Source organism: Lissotriton helveticus, chromosome 12 (genome assembly GCF_964261635.1).
Source record: "Lissotriton helveticus chromosome 12, aLisHel1.1, whole genome shotgun sequence".
Lineage (NCBI taxonomy): Eukaryota > Metazoa > Chordata > Amphibia > Caudata > Salamandridae > Lissotriton > Lissotriton helveticus.
The window spans coordinates 536,247,401-536,259,370 of record NC_136073.1 but is presented as its reverse complement, the minus strand read 5'-3'; positions in this window follow the sequence as shown (position 1 = coordinate 536,259,370).

Here is an 11,970-nt window from a genome sequence, read left to right as displayed (position 1 = left end):
TGGCAGTTCGGGCTGGACTGTTCCCATGCGGCACAGGGTCAGACTGATTTGCATATAGCCATGTCTGAACTGGGGTGGCAGAGTGGGCTAAAGAACGGTGATGGATTAAACCCAGATCTTTTGACTGGGTGTGAGTGTTTGATTGATTCAGATGCTCCGTCCATCACCACCCCCTTTTGTACCGCTTTTGGCCGCCATAAGTGTGGCAGGGTATGCTCAGACATGAGTCCCTTGCTCAATTTGCCACTGGATTCAAGCAAGCCGGGCTGAAGACGGCTGGAATGCCAGAAACCGGTCCTCGGAAGCTTGTTTCCGGTCCAGGGAAGACATGGCTTGGCAGTTCGGGCTGGACTGTTCCCATGCGGCACAGGGTCAGGCTGATTTGCATATAGCCATGTCTGAACTGGGGTGGCAGAGTGGGCTAAAGAACGGTGATGGATTAAACCCAGATCTTTTGACTGGGTGTGAGTGTTTGATTGATTCAGATGCTCCGTCCATCACCACCCCCTTTTGTACCGCTTTTGGCCGCCATAAGTGTGGCAGGGTATGCTCAGACGCGAGTCCCTTGCTCACTTTGCCACTGGATTCAAGCAAGCCGGGCTGAAGACGGCTGGAATGCCAGAAACCGGTCCTCGGAAGCTTGTTTCCGGTCCAGGGAAGACATGGCTTGGCAGTTCGGGCTGGACTGTTCCCATGCGGCACAGGGTCAGACTGATTTGCATATAGCCATGTCTGAACTGGGGTGGCAGAGTGGGCTAAAGAACGGTGATGGATTAAACCCAGATCTTTTGACTGGGTGTGAGTGTTTGATTGATTCAGATGCTCCGTCCATCACCACCCCCTTTTGTACCGAATATGTAGCCCTGGGCATCACGGATCAGGAGTAGCTGAAATGGAATGTTTCTCTCACCAGCAACCTCTGGCCTTCTCCAATTGAACATAATGTTTCGGCTTAAACCGTTGCAACGTGAATTCTGCCAGGTAGATGAAGAGGGCATTTAGCTGAGATGTATCCCTTGACAAGTCTCCTAGGAGTGATGCATACGCTATAGCTTTAACCCCTCCCATGCTGATGACGAGCATGCACGCTGGGCTGATTCCCCTGCTGTGCTGAGCGTTCTAAGGAACGGGCGTGGCCGTGACGAGCTTAGCTCGTCATCAGCACACGATCACCATGGCTAATGACGAGCTGAGCTCGTCATCAGCACCGGGGCGCTGTGCGCGCCCCCCGCTCCCCCCAGCACAGCGAGGGAATTACCCCCACTGCAAAGGGGTTAAAACTATCTATAATGTCCCTGACAGCTGCCTCTAGAATCCTAAGGTCTTCGACCCTCCTCCGCCTCCATAGAACAGTATCCCTTATCAGTATCATAATGTATACCTTACCACCCACAGAGTCCGATCAGAAGACACTAATCTCTTTTTATTTAAAAATGTCTGCTAAATGTGATTGCAGCAACCTCTTTTCTCCGGCTCTCTGTACTAAAACACCATCCTTCGAGTAGAGCACCACATTGGGCTAATTGGAGTCAATGTACATGCAAGTTCCTTGAGCATAAAATAAAAAGTTATTGACTCTGTCACGTAGGTGCGTGAGTCTTCAGATATTAAGGACTACAATTGCTCAGAAAGTCAGTTAGGCGTCCTCATCACCTGTGAAAGAGCGCAGGGCCATTCCAACTATTATCTTGCTATGAACCTTTTTAGTTGCCTGAGAGGTAAAAGGGAGTTAACATTAATCAAACGATTCAATTTACAGTGCAGCCCATTTGACCACAAAATAAGAACCTGGAATCGTTAAATAAAGTTATGTCGGTTTATTACAAATTAATAACCAAACTGATATATATGAATCTCAAGAATATATTTTAAAGGTACAGAATTACCACTGGCAATTCAAATCTTCAAATAAAATTCAGTTAAAATAGCATAAGGCATAGTAGAAATTCAGTTGTAGCGAATGAGAAATAAAACCTGATGTTCAGTATAGGAATTCTGATTCTCCTGTGTAGGAATAAAGAAATTCTAATTTATCAAAACAAATCCTAAATCTAAAGTGGGAATAGTTCGAGAAATGGTCTCAAAAGATTCGGAAAATGCAGGAAGGTGTCAGCATTGTGAAGACTCAGCTTGAATCTTCCAAATCAGGGCGAGTGTGTAGCATAAAGGTACACATTCAAAAGAAAAGAAGAAAGACAGAGAGGTCTGTACTCCTCAAAGACAAGAGTCAAGTCAAGTCAAGTCAAAAGATGCTTTATTCGGTATGTAAAAATACAACCATATAGCAACAGACATAGTAAACATCAATAAAAATTACACCATTGTAGAACATTCTTCCGCTAAAGTGTATACACAATGTATCAGGTTAGATCGCAAAAACCATGTACAATTATTTCTGTATGTAATATACAATAGCAGCATTTGTAGGGTATAGGCGCTATGCCATTCTAAGAATGTAGAGGTTATAATAGCAGCAATTGTACGGACTTCATATATGTGCAAATATGCTGATAAAGTGCAAAGTGTCGGTACCGCATAGATATATGTGCAAATTTGCCTGATTAAAACCACAGATTAAATATCATCCTTCCTAAAGTGCAATATGCATTTAGCAGCACTGAGTCTAACTAAATACAGAAAATAAAGCAAAGTGCAAGTGCTATACCATTCTAACAGTACACATTATACAATAGCAGCAATTTATACAGCATTCATGTATGTGCAAATTAGCGAGATAAAGTGCAAAGTGTCAATAACATCTTTCCCAAAGTGCACAGTACATTTAGCAGCTAAAGGAAATCATACAATAATCGATTTTCTTACAGAGATACATTTTAAAATATAATTGGCCACATAAAAACATACGTCTGGAGTCTCTAGATTAAAAATCAGTTGCATCGCTGTTTGTATACCACGCGTATTGTATTTTAAAAAGATGGGATTCAAATAAAATTTTCTAAAAGGGGTATAAAAATTACAGGATAGCATAAAATGACACGTGCTCTGTTTAGATTTATCATCACAAGGACACAAGCAAGTGCCAGGTTTTTTGACCACAGGGAAAGCCACTAGGTGATGCACAATTCCTAGACGGAGACGGGTCTATACAAATCGGTGGGAATTAATACTAACTACAGCAAGGTAGAATTGAAAGCCTTCATTGATGTTATGTTGCTGGTAGAGATTGAATGTACTTTGTTTTGCATATCTTTCCATTCTAATCCCAGCTCTATATTTAAGAAGTGAGACTTTCAACTCCTGCTTCGATAGTGTAGAACCTATTATTGGATCTTTAAAAATGTTCAAGCCATACAATGTTTTGTACCAGTGTTGTATAAGGCTCAGCCAAGGGATATTCGATCGGTGGTCAAGTTTAATGCAGTCAGTAATTACATCCTGTGTAAACTTTGTCTCCTCCTTTGCCCAAATTGAGCGCCATAAGGATAGAGGACGGAGAACGATTAAATCATTAACGTGGTTCATATCTAGTTCCCTGTGTATTAACTCAATTGAAGCCGTAGCCGGGGCACTGATTAATCGTTTTAAAAACTCATTCTCCTTGCCCTGAACCAATTTGGCACTCTGTGCATCATATCCCCATACACTGGCCCCATATATGGCTGAAGAAATACATCTTGCATTAAATATAGTTAACATTTCGTAGATTCTACGACCCCCTAATTTGGCTGCAAATCTAAAGATACAACTTGTGTTCCTGAGCATTTTAATTAGGACACTTTTTTGTTCATTAACCCATCTCCCGTCTCCTGAAAAGGTAATACCCAAATAACAAAAACTACTAACAGATTCTAACCTTTCCCCTTCTAGAAAAAAGGGCTTACATTTTCTTGGTCTCTTACCGCACACCATTGTAACCGTCTTCCCTTTATTAATTTTCAATTTCCTACTTTCAATAAATACTGGGAATTGATTAATTAAATGTTGCAGTCCATTGTGGGTCCTAGAAAGGAGTACCGCATCGTCCGCGTATAAGAGGACTGGAATCGGGTTACCATTGATGATAGGAGCATCTGCATTAGTCTGTCTTAAAATTTCATCAACCTGATTTATAAAAAGGGAAAACAGTAGGGGAGCAAGTACGCATCCTTGTCGGATACCTCTCCTAACTCTAAAAAGAGGAGTGCACTCTCCATCTGTACCAAACCTAACTTTACATGACAAATTATTGTACAGACGGGCAAGCAGATGGATAATTTCAATAGGGGCACCCAATGCCAATAGAGTAGGCCAGAGCAGTGCGTGATCCACCAGATCGAATGCTGAACTCAAGTCGGCAAAGCACAGGTAGAGATTACCAGGTTTAGCTTTGGTATACTTGCCGACTATGAGTTCCAGGTTCACGCACTGCTCCATTGTACCCATTCCCCTACGGAACCCATACTGGACTGGGGACAAGATGTTTTTTTCCTCAGCCCAGGCTTCCAATCTCACTAGTAGGGCTCGACTAAGGATTTTAACTGTCGAGTCCAGAAGTGAGATTGGACGGTAATTTCGGGCCTCCGACCTAGATCCTTTTTTGTAGAGGGGTACAATGATTGACTGTCCCCATGTCAGTGGTAAACTATCTTCCACCGCAGCATTAAAATAACGTGTTAAAATTGGGGCCCATAGGGTCATTTCGTGTTTATAGAAATCCATGGGTACCCCATCAGGCCCAGGTGCTTTACCCCCCTTACTGTTTTTAATTGCTTCTGTAACTTTATCCGGGGTTAAAAACAGCTGTATTTTCTGCCATTTAAAACATGATACTGTGTCTGTATTAAAAGTAGACCCATCTGAGTTAAAATCAGAGTTAAAAATCTCTGAAAAATGGGCGATCCATGCAAGGCAGCTGACATGAGAACTGACTTCAGGAATATTATCATTCTTTAGGAAGGGGCCGTTAATAGTTTCCCAAAATAGTTTATGATTTTTTGTTACAGCGGCCATATCAAGTTTATTCCAGGCATCATTTTGCAACTCTTTTTTCCTGGTTGCTAGAGCCAACTTATAATTAATTCGTACTTCTCTAACACTTTCTTTGTCTCTTGGTTTATCATCAAGCACTCTTTTTAACTTTTTTAGAGACTGGGCACAATGTTTATCAAACCACACAATTTTATTTCTTTTAGGCTTTCTATTTCTTAATGCCAAAGAGTTCTCAACAGTACATGTAATTTTCAAAAAGTTAGAGAGTACGGCGGGCGCTGTCACTTTTGATGCTAAACAATAATCAACCTCTATAATACATTTACAAATGATATCCTTCGTTAATTTATTAGGGTCTATCTTAATCCATTTGATTCTCATGCCATTCGGTCTCACAGCTGTAATCCCTTGGACAGACCTGCCGTGCACAATTATTTTTGGACCCCAACCCATTAGCTCCACTGAAATGCTATTGTGGTCACTCACAGGCTGCTCTATTACCCAGACATTGGAGTAAATGGAGCCATTAGACACCAAAATATGGTCAATATTCGAGTGGGCGTCTCTCCTTCTAAATGTCAGGCATTTTTCGTTGTTTTTATTCTTTGTACATTCAAGCAGCTCCAGATTTACTTTGGCTATCAAGTTATTTAGTGCGCTACCGCAATTACTGTGCGGAAAATGATTTAAAAAAGGCACGGTCACCCCACACATGCCCTTCATGATGTCCACAAATCCCCTTCCGGGCAGGCCTACAAGCTTGGATGTTAAAATCTCCTGTCCAGAGTATTGTAATACTATTTTTTGAAAGTGCAATTGCCGCTTCAATTGCACACTCGACATCTGGCACAATCATATCCCGGTTGGGGCCCACAATATTATTGTAAAAATTCACAATAATTAAATCCCTGCCATGGCTGTGTGTTAGACGCAGGACTGACGCATGCTGACACACTACTGCATATCCCATAACATTAAATTCCGTTAGTTTTGTGGACACCAGAGTCAATAGGCCGCCCTTTGCTCTACCCGCCTTAGATGCTACTGCTGCCACACTGTAGGAGGTATAACCTTCAACTTGTATTTGTTCTATATGCCACGTTTCTTGTAAACATATTATATCATAGCCACATGTAATAAAATTGTCCCAAAACGGGGTACATAATTTTGCAGCAATTCCCGCTACATTCCAGGTAGTAATTATAAGGGAATCAGCATGACTGCCTCCTGTACCCTCAGGATGGTTAGGCAAGGATGATGTTTCTAGACTCGTTGTCATATTAGTCTCATGCATAACATTAACATTTGTCGCAATTACATCATTTTCTATGCGTGACACATTGCTAGACATAATTAAATGTGGCTCAATTACAACTTTTACACGGCTTTGGTCCACCATCTCTTTTTCCATAATTACTGTATCACCCACTACAGCACTTTCGGAGTGAGGGGCCATAGATGAAACATTCAGTCAGTCGTTCTCCTCTAGTGAGTTGAACAACTGAAATCTGTTGGAAGTTGGGACCAAAAAGTTGTCATAAATATTAAACAATGAAGGAGGAGGAATGGGGGCAGCATTAGGATGATTGATAGGGGCAGCTCTTGGGTGCTGGAAGGGATGTATAGTGATTTGTCTTCCTGACTGATTCCTGTAAAAATAATCAAGTGGGAACAGCGTAGTGTTGTATTCATGATTCGATGGCATGGGTGCATGTAAAATCGAATCTCTCGCCCATTCAGTAGTCCTAAAATTTATAACTATACAGTCCCCATTTACCTCCTTTTTATTTGGTCACACCCAACCTACCCTCTGTGTAGTAATAATCTCACTAGCCCCTCGTATTGGGAAACCACAGTTGTTCACCAGCCAGTGCAGGGTTTTGTTTTTTAAGGTTTCCTGGTTTTCAAATTGGGTGGGAAGCAATTTGGGGACATTAGCGAGAATTGCTACATATGGTCTACATTCTGGTGGTAAATTAATTGTGGCTGGGATGATGTTATTAGTATGGCGCCTTGGTACTGGCAGGTTCTTATTGTTATGGACAAGGTCGCCAGTATTCCTCTGACCCCCAGCTGCTTTCTGCCCATCTGTTATATAGGGGGCGGTGGTTGCTGGCCTATGCATTCCTCTTATGACTGTTACCGGATTTGCCACCATGGTGGACATACTTGGGGTTCGAGTTACTGTACTTGATGTGTTTTTGCTCGGTCTCCCAGAATGTACATTAGTTGAAGGGGGTCTGGCTTGCGTGCCCAGATGTTCTAGGACATCCAAGTTGGCTATACCCAATTTTTCTAGGTTCTCTACTTTTTTATTTAAGATTTCTAGAGATTCCATCATTGGTGCAATGTAGGATTTAATCGTTTTGTCCAAATATGTTACAAGTACCTCGACATTAGTTGGAATTAGTATTTTCTTTGAGTGTGCATCCTTTAGGTGTGTACTTCCGCTACACTGGTGTATCTCACCCTCCCTCTCATATGTTACTGGGGTTTGTACTACTCTCTTCTTTTTCCTTCTATATGTTTTACCTTGCTTATTGATTATCAGCCTTTTCCTATTTTGGATAGATTTACTTTTGGGCGGGGCAGAACCACAATCGATTTCACTACTTAACACACTGATGTCACTAGTTTGTGCAATTGGGATAATACCATTAGTGTCACAACCATCCAAGTCCCCTATATCACTAGGCACATCAATCTGCTTTAAGGGCTGCGGTGTTACACTAGCTGACAAGTCTGGTGTTATTGACAGTCTGCTCTCCCTAACGCAGAACACAGTGGGTTCTAAAGGTTGTGGTACAACAGGATTGATTGGGTCATACCTTGGCAAACCTGCAAAAGATTGTAACAAAAGAGAGTCATGTGATATCGTTGTTTCGTTTGTAACGCTAACATGTGTATTGGTGACTTTTGGCGATTGAGTAATTAAACACATACTAGCTGGTAAAGAGAGTCTCCTTTCTGTGTTTTCAATAGCGTTAACAACAACCCCAATTGTTTGCTGCAGCATTCTATCGATTGCGGTTAGGGTAGGTAAAGGAGTTGGCACCAGTGTTTGTTTTCTTGTAGCAGAACGTGTATGCATAGGTGTTTTTCTTACCACCGCTCTGTTTTTACTTTTACCCTCCATCAGGACTGTTACAAGCTGTTAATCTTTTAAGTCAGGCTCAGTATGGTATTACCTTGATAATGCAAAGAATGGCAATGCCAAGAGAGGTGGCCCAGTCCAGTCTCTTGCGGTCTCTGAGGGCCTCAGAGGGCCCGCCCTTTGCCCGGGCTTAGCCCGGCGCATCCGGCGTGCGTCCTCGCGGGACGAGGAAGTAGGCGCAGCTTTATGCGCCTCCTGGTGCTGAAAGGTGATGGTGGGGGAGGCGACCTTTGCTTAGAGGCTGCTGGGATCTGTAGTTCTCTGTGTCTCCCGACCGGTGGAGCCAAGCCCGGCCAGTCGGAAGTGCTGGAAGATGACACGCGGAGGAGCAAAGCCCGGCCGCCACCACAGCCACGGGAAACAAACAGCACACCACAGCGGGACCTCAGCAGGGCAAGAGGTGAGCTCTTAGCGTAAAAGCCCTCCCAAGAACTGCCACTCGGTCCTCGGCAGTAGGCGCAGCTTTATGCGCCTCCTGGCGCTGAAAGGTGATGGTGGGGGAGGCGACCTTTGCTTAGAGGCTGCTGGGATCTGTAGTTCTCTGTGTCTCCCGACCGGCGGAGCCAAGCCCGGCCAATCGGAAGTGCTGGAAGATGACACGCGGCGGAGCAAAGCCCGGCCGCCACCACAGCCTTGGGAAACAAACAGCACACCACAGCGGGACCTCAGCAGGGCAAGAGGTGAGCTCCTAGCGTAAAAGCCCTCCCAAGAACTGCCACTCGGTCCTCGGCAGTAGGCGCAGCTTTATGCGCCTCCTGGCGCTGAAAGGTGATGGTGGGGGAGGCGACCTTTGCTTAGAGGCTTCTGGGATCTGTAGTTCTCTGTGTCTCCCGACCGGCGGAGCCAAGCCCGGCTAGTCGGAAGTGCTGGAAGATGACACGCGGTGGAGCAAAGCCCGGCCGCCACCACAGCCACGGGAAACAAACAGCACACCACAGCGGGACCTCAGCAGGGCAAGAGGTGAGCTCCTAGCGTAAAAGCCCTCCCAAGAACTGCCAAGAGTCTGCTCTAACTTTTAACAGTATAAACATTAATTAAAATACACAGATACTTTATCAGCCATATCTTACACAATCCGTCCAGGGACCAATGGCGTTCAACTTCCACATGTGCATTTGCAACATCAAAAGACTCTCCCATCTCTCAGAACTTGAGCAGTCTTTGTGACCTTGGGTATCTCCTGTTTTCTGATACACAATGAATAGGAGACTTCTACATTTCATTATTTCTTCACATATCTGCCAAGATTTTCTCATTTTAGAACTCTCCATCCTTGAAACAATATTATTGCTTTCTCTGACTATGAAACCTTGCGATTGCACCTGCAGAGAATAGAACATGCAAGGCCAACAAATACATTTGAAAATGAAGGCCTGGCCATGTGCACTTATAACTTTCAGACAAACGTACTCAAATAATGAATGCAAGCGTGAATAAATGAATGAGTTCATGGTTATATATGAAATGCACTTTCAAATAAATGCAGTATAACGGGAAACATGGCCGTAACTATATAAATGAGAACTACATCTTCATGGTTAAACTAAACATTTATGTGCACTCGTCTATGAATCTCTAGTTTCTTTAGTGACAGCACTTCAGTAGTATATCAGAATACTCATCTTCACGTTAATAAAGTTATATATACAGAGTGTATGGTGTTAAGTGCACATATACATTTGCTTTTGTGACATGTAAGGGGGAGGTCAAATTGTACTGCTCCACCTGTATTGCTTGTGTGCAGCTGAACTGATCACTCAAGGATACTCCATTTGCAACACTATTTGAACACTCCACTGTGATCAGTCCATGTACAGACACATTTGAAAAAAATAATGCCCTTTGTTGTCCATCCATTTCTTCAGTACTGGCGCAAGCTTATGAAGCAGGAAAGACACATCACCTCTCTTGTAAATAGTGGACCCCTGGTGCATATATCCCTTCTTTGTCTTATGGCTATGAAATACCCATTTTTCTTCAATTTCTGGTATTCAAATGTTGAAAGATAAGATTTCCAAAGGGCTACAATATCTTAGGCTTCAGTAGCCAGGTACAATACGGTTTTCTTTCTTCTTATGTAAAGGCTGACGTCATTGATGTTCAGCTATACAATATGGATAATGCAGGTTTGAGACCGTATCAGTAGAGGAAACCTCCATGGAATCTAGTAAATGTGTTATTAAAAGGAATAGGGATCAGTCCAAAGGTATGGCCTGTGCTGAAAGAGTGCCTGGTGTTGGAGGAAGACCTGAAATACGGGGTATATAGAAATGTTCAGACACATGTAGAGGCAAAGCCATGTAAACAACGGGAAGTAGTCCAAACGGAGGAAAAAACACATAGCCTAAGTATAGACAATCAGAAAGGTGTGAACGAATGAGGACAATGGGGGTGGGGGGGTGACTAGGGGTGGGATACAGGGAAATTGGGGGATGAGCTCAGAGGGCACAAACCCACAACATTTTGGGAACCTTCAAATGATAACTGGATGTTAAACCAGCTACTAACTTACTTTACACCGGTTGTATGTCAAACCCACCCACATGAACAGCAAAAGGAGATGCTTTAAGGTTGGCAAATTAGGGTGTCTCGTAGAAGCGAGATTAAACAAATACAATCACAATCCTCCCACAAGCGCGAGCGAACCAGTAACCCCTTCAATCATTCAAAAATATAAAATCTCATTTTGATGGGTGTGTCTGTACAGCAACCACACACCAAAGAACTCTGATTGGACATTCAAGTCCCACAACATGCTCGCTCTGCTGTGGGACAGGTTAGGGTTTCACAAGACATCCAGTGTGGATGAGACTGGAGACACAGAGTCTCAAAAGTACCCTGATGCAAAGTGCTGTAACATCAATAAACAAGTGTATTTTCAGTCTAGCATGACTTGGAGGGAGATCTGGGGTTGTCTCTGTCATTTTCTCTGATCTGGGCATTAACTTGTGGAGGACTCTTTGATGCACCTTGTAACAGACTCTAGCCTGTCTTGTTCCTCATTTATGTCTGTCCTTTATCAAAATGTGTGCCAGATGGTTAGGGGACTAGATACGCCCTTCTACCCAGATCTCTGTGTCCATTGTTATCACTTTCATATCTTCCAAGCACTTTTCTAGGTCTTCCACGTCTTGGAGTTCTCGATTGTACCCATTGATCGTGGTAAGCATGGCGAATGGTTCTAAGAAGCCAAAACGAATGTTCCACTTCTGCAGCTGAGGGTGGAGCACTAACAATTTCTTCCTCTTGCCAGTTGTTTAAGGAAGAAGTCAGCTGAAATAACCTTGTAGTTTCCGTAGAGGAAGTGGTTCCTCTTACGTTGCACAACAGGCAGAATATGCCTAGCCTGTTAAAGTTGAAGGAGGCTCGCCATTACATGCCAAGGAAACCTTGAGCCACCTAAATGTCTCAAACAGACTCTGCCCTCTCTGAAACTCTGGAGAGGAGAATAAAGTGAGGCAGAAAATATCAGTGACATAAGGGCCTAAGAAGGGAAACAGATTCATGTGTTCAGGAACCCTGGAAACTTGAATATGCCCTGGTGACTCCTGCCCTCAAAGTCCACTATTTTCCTAGTGCAGCATATTGTCAGACTAATGTGGGCATTGCAGTCAAGAGATGTTTTTCCACCTAATTCAATCTGGTTTGAAAAGAGGTGATGTACAAGTACATGGATTTAATTTCCATGTTGTTGTCCTCTGTGCTTTCCTGCCCTGCCATAATGTCAGTTTAATGCCATCCAATGCGAACCGGTAGCAGAGATAGTCGATGTGCAGAGAGGATAGGTCTAGGGGTTCAGCAGCCATCTTGCACATAGCCAAGCCATGACCCTCTCTATTAACTTTTTTTGATAGAGATGTTTAGACATTGTGAGGAACTGTTCTGAT